The sequence below is a fragment of the Pinus tabuliformis genome, chromosome Q (genome assembly GCF_031772625.1).
Source record: "Pinus tabuliformis cultivar Carrire ecotype Pingquan chromosome Q, CPIR1, whole genome shotgun sequence".
NCBI lineage: Eukaryota > Viridiplantae > Streptophyta > Pinopsida > Pinales > Pinaceae > Pinus > Pinus tabuliformis.
The window spans coordinates 1,083,246,773-1,083,252,692 of NC_142296.1; the positions used below are offsets into that span (position 1 = coordinate 1,083,246,773).

The following is a 5,920-nucleotide window of genomic DNA, read 5'->3' on the forward strand; positions in this document are numbered from 1 at the left end:
ATTTTAGTATTCTAGCAGTAAGGGCAGATGCATGCATGTATGCACCAACCATAAATAGAATAGGATAAGTTTATCATTAGACTTCACCTTTCTAAATGTACACTACGAAATCTGAATTGATAAGAGTAATTGAATCGAACTTAATTTATATGGCACTGGGAACTTGGAAATCACTCTTAAGTTGTTTGTTATAACAAAATTGTTTATTTCTTTGGATGGAAGTTCCTTTCACTTCAATAAATTGATTATATTTAAGAACACTTAATGAATACCAGACTATTGGACAATTTGAAGTTGGCACTGCCTATATATTGCAGCATATTGAAACACAATGTATATTGGCACAACATATTAAAAATTAAGATTCTTAGTCTTGGATTACTTTATGAAACTGTACAATTTAACCAGAGATGGTCAAATTTAGACTTAACAGAACCTTAAAAGAATTGACATTGGTTTGAAGACAAATGCTTGCTCTATTCCTTTTAAGCGAAGAGCATCCACAACCTATCAAGAGTTGGGGCACCATTTACACTGTCCGCATATACCACCTCTACTGAGTGAATGACCTTGATGGCTTAACCATGGAACAAATTTTCTCCTTGTGGAGTTGACTGAACCCTTAAGGGAAATAGAAACATGATGTAGGAGGAATTAAACTGCCCCACTTTTACTGTTCCAGTGCACCTCTCATGGCTCTTGACAGAAACTTTAATATAATGTAGTTGACAGTAACCACAAACTTATTATTATAAGTTTCTTATACAAAGTAGATGCCTGGCATTAAACAACCCACAAAGAAATTAACTCGATATTCATGGATTTATAATAGGATCTAACTTTTTTGGAGGATCAACCTGTTGGGAACTATTTTCTCTGTTGCCTAGGCTAATGATTTTACCATTATTCAATAATAATAAAGGCTAAATTTGCAATTAGAGCTCTAATATTCACTTCTAAGGACGTTTTAGTTGTCATCAAGGCTACATAAAGTTTTTCCTTCAAAACAAGAGTGCCACATTTGAGCTATTGAAGTATTATTTCTTGATAAATACGGGGGATCCTTGAGAATGGTGATTAATGAGCATTCTGAAGATAGTTGTATCTCTCCAAGAATAGGCTAAAAAAATGATTTTGTCAAATATACATTGTTGAACCAATCCAACAGTTTCCTGCATGTTATATTTATGGTACAAGATGAATCCATTCATGTTGAAATTGAATTGCATTTCTTTTATGCCTTATCATGAACAAAGCTTTGGCAATCTATGGTTGGTATGGCCACTGCTGTTTTTAATTTTGACATTAGTGAGTCTTGACATTTGATAATGCAATTTTTTGCAGACTTTCTCTAACTCCCTCAATCTCCACTGCATCCCCGGCAGGTCTGCCTTCAACTCTTGATTTTCCTCACAAATCACAGAACTATAATCAAGCTCTTTTGAGTACAAAATTACTGGGTTGTTGCGTGTGACTTCGTCTTCCTGGGGAAAATGCATCCCGCTATCACTATTGGAATGAAAGGAATCTGAACTTTTCACATAATAAATATCAAGTGTGCTTCTCAGCTTTGCTTGTTGCAACAACAGGACCTGTATTGCTATTCTCGATGGAAATCTAGAATTTTGTGCAATGTGTTTGCTTGCTTCAAAAGAAAGTTTGTGGTAATTGATCGATTTGTAAAGGCCCATTTCTTCTTCTTCAGACAACGTTAGGTGTACCTGTTCAAAAAACAAATTTAGATCATTCTGATGTAGGGAAAAAATCATATTCAAGGACATTTTTTTACTAGCAGCACAGATTCTGAGAATCACAATTTTTCAAATCAGCTTCTATTAAACATACTCAGTTGTACTTCAATTTTAAGAAATCAATAGAAGTGCTAAAGAACCGAAGGTTAAGAAGTCTGTTCACATTATGAACGATTCAGGTCAGAGGAAGCTCAAGATACATATCCAAGGCTCTGTAAAGCAGATGACAGGAATCTCTGGCATCATCTGACAATGATTCAAGAAGCAACTGAAATTTGGAGGGCTTGATATTAACATCAGGGGCCACCTCCGTAATATACTTTTCCATGAGGCTACCCACCCTCTTCAGCCGACTCCAGTAGCAAATGCCAGAAGTGGGCTCAGTGGTGCCAGTGGGCAATTCAGGCACAGAAACCATCGCCTGATCCATGAGGAAAATCTGCACATATCTGAGAACAAGATCCACATCATAGAGGCAACCCATCCCCTGGGGTGCAGGAATCAGTATGTTATTACAAATTACATTCGTTATTTACAATTGCGACTCGCGAGTGCCATCAAAAACTGGTTGTATGCAATACCACACCCATACACCCTATTGTACATTTGTGTGTATAGATTTATATGTATGTATCCGTGTGTATTTTTGTTATTATTTTCATTTTGTCTTCATTATGAACCCATACACACTGTCATATTGCAGGAATTCTCAGAATGAAGATGGATTGCCCTTTACGCTTAAAAATTGCTCTGGGAACAGCAAAAGGCCTTGCTTATCTCCATTCTGGTCTAACAACAAACACTCCTATCATTCATAGGGATTTCAAGTCCACCAATATTCTTCTTGATGCAGACTTCCCAGGGTATCCATCACCTTTCTCTTTCTTTTCCAAAGGAGCTCCATTAACAGAACAAAAGCTTACTACCTGCAAAATAATCAGTATAAACTATATATCAATTGCTTTAGGAAATTCTGTTTTTCTCAAATTTCAATTGGTTGCATCATTATTTCAAGGAGCTTTAACTTCTAATGTTCCCTTCCTTGACTGAAATTTTGTTGTCTAGATATCAGATTTTGGCCTTGCAAAACTAATTCCCTATGAAGATGAGATGTATGTAAGCACCAGAGTTCTTGGTACCTTTGGTTATTTTGATCCTGAATATACCGCGGTATGTATTTCACTTTCAAATCCATTTTACTAATACTCATGCAACTTTCTTCTTAGGGAAAATTTCATTGAATGGTAAAATCAAATATACCTGAGAAGAAATATCTACTCCAGTGAACCAAAATAATCATCAACAACTTCCTCGAAACACACCTTTCTAAATGTACACTACAAAATCTGAATTGATAAGAGTAATTGAATCGAACTTAATTTATATGGCACTGGGAACTTGGAAATCACTCTTAAGTTGTTTGTTATAACAAAATTGTTTATTTCTTTGGATGGAAGTTCCTTTCACTTGAATAAATCGATTATATTTAAGAACCCTTAATGAATACCAGACTATTGGACAATTTGAAGTTGGCACTGCCTATATATTGCAGCGTATTGAAACACAGTGTATATTGGCACAACATATTAAAAATTAAGATTCTTAGTCTTGGATTACTTTATGAAACTGTAAAATTTAACCAGAAATGGTCAAATTTAGACTTAACAGAACCTTAAAAGAATTAACATTGGTTTGAAGACAAATGCATGCTCTATTCCTTTAGTGATGAGCATCCACAACCTATCAAGAGTTGGGGCACCGTTTACACTGTCCGCATATACCACCCCTACTGAGTGAATGACCTTGATGGCTTAACCATGGAACAAACAATTTTCTCCTTGTGGTGTTGACTGAACCCTTAAGGGAAATAGAAACATGACGTAGGAGGAATTAAACACTAGTTGGGATTGAGACACTGCCCCACTTTTACTGTCCCAGTGCACCTCTCATGGCTCTTGAGAGAAACTTTAATACAATGTAGTTGACAGTAACCACAAACTTATTATTATAAGTTTCTTATACAAAGTAGATACCTGGCATTAAACAGCCCACAAAGAAATTAACTCAATATTCATGGATTTATAATAGGATCACTTTTTTGGAGGATCAACCTGTTGGGAACTATTTTCTCTGTTGCCTAGGCTAATGATTTTACCATTATTCAATAATAATAAAGGCTAAATTTGCAATTAGAGCTCTAATATTCACTTCTAAGGACATTTTAGTTGTCATCAAGACTACATAAAGTTTTTCCTTCAAAACAAGAGTGCCGCATTTGAGCTATTGAAGTATTATTATTTCTTGATAAATGCAGGGGATTCTTGAGAATGGTGATTAATGAGCATTCTGAAGACAGTTGTATCTCTCCAAGAATATGCTAAAAAAATGATTTTGTCAAATATGCATTATTCAACCAATCCAACAGTTTCCTGCATGTTATATTTATGGTACAAGATGAATCCATTCATGTTGAAATTGAATTGCATTTCTTTTATGCCTTATCATGAACAAAGCTTTGGCAATCTATGGTTGGTATGGCCATTGCTGTTTTTAATTTTGACATTAGTGAGTCTTGACATTTGATAATGCAATTTTTCGCAGACTTTCTCCAACTCCCTCAATCTCCACTGCATCCCCTGCAAGTTTGCCTTCAACTCTTGATTTTCCTCACAAATCACAGAACTATAATCAAGCTCTTTTGAGTACAAAATTACTGGGCTGCTACGTGTGACTTCTTCTTCCTGGGGAAAATGCATCCCGTTATCACTATTGGAATGAAAGGAATCTGAACTTTTCACATAATAACTATCAAGTGTGCTTCTCAGCTTTGCTTGTTGCAACAACAGGACCATTATAACGCTCATGGGAATAAAATGCTCTAAAAGTTTTAATTCTAGTAGCAGTCAATAGGTGTTTCCAAATATGGCTAATGTTGGCTAGCCTAGGGCGCTGGCGTTTTGAGGAACAATTAGTTTTGGAAAACTGATTGACATCTTTTCATGTAATTGAGTTTGGAAAGGGAAACTATCTTCTCGTTGGAAATGAAATTTCAGAGTGTAAAGATGTGGACGATAGGTGTCTAATTTTTTCTATAAAACCTAACAGCTAGGCATCTTCGCCATAAACTGAAAGAACTTGACTCTAGTATTCATTTGAGTTAGACTAAAGAACCCATTTAAATTGAGAAGTAAAAGAACTTTTTCTGTGATTAGGACTTTCTTATAGTTAGCCCAATGATAGTGTTTATTCTGGCCAAACAGAAAAACTCATTTGTGTTGATTCATGCAATTTTGATTAATACATTAGTATGATTGGGGATTCCTATTAAGATCCATTGTTGCTGGTAAGAATTCAGGGCACATCAAAGAACTTAATTGTAATGGCTCAGCCTAGATCGAAACAATTTAAAAAAATAAAACAAATTGTATCTATGGAGGCAATATTAAAGAGTCTGTTTTAAAGAATCCATCTAGGGCTTACCTCAAGATACATATCCAAGGCTCTGTAAAGCACATCACATGAATCTCTGGCATCATCTGGCAATGATTCAAGAAGCAACTGAAATTTGGAGGGCTTGGAAATAAATCTGTTGATAACCCTGTTGTCCATTTTCACAGAGCACCGGATAACAGGCTAAGTTGGTAGAATTCGCTAGTAGTAGGCTAAATTCCGGCAGAGCAGAAAGGAGCCATTCGTCACCTTGTGAACCCGGGTGCAGATTGTGTTTCACATCGCCGCCTCTCCTACAGGTGGGAGTTATCAAGGTTTTATGCAAGAATATTTATATGAGGTTTCACCATAAAAACACCCAAAAAGACAGATATAGAGGCAGAGAACTGCATGCCCTCTCGCCTGTCAGTAGTTGCATTTACATATGGTCCAACCGCAGTTCCAATACCACCTGCAGTAGTTCGTCCGCAGTTCCAGTACCACCTGCAGCAGTTCGTTCTTGATTCAGTTGTTGATTCAGCAGTTTCACCCATTGAACCAGTAGCAGAGCCAAGCATAGTAGTAGATTCATATGTCAATGACCCAGTAGTATGGTATATAGAAGCAAAGGCACAACCAGTGGTTCCAAAAGCAGTCGATCCAGCACAAGCAGTTAAAGCTACAACAGTAGTTGTTTCTGATCGAGAAGAGGTTATGGTGGAAGAAGCAGTAGAGCGAAA

The 5,920-nt window shown here is 36.4% G+C and overlaps 1 long non-coding RNA gene across 1 annotated transcript; it reads right to left on the reverse strand.

Annotated features, from left to right (window-relative positions):
* Positions 1–1,364: 1,364 nt before the first annotated feature.
* On the reverse strand, positions 1,365–5,646 carry LOC149223291 (uncharacterized). Its single transcript, XR_016248954.1, has 2 exons — positions 5,232–5,646; positions 1,365–2,677 (listed from the first exon to the last, which is right to left on the reverse strand). It is a non-coding gene; the product is annotated as an uncharacterized LOC149223291 (long non-coding RNA).
* Between the last annotated feature and the right edge of the window lie 274 nt (positions 5,647–5,920).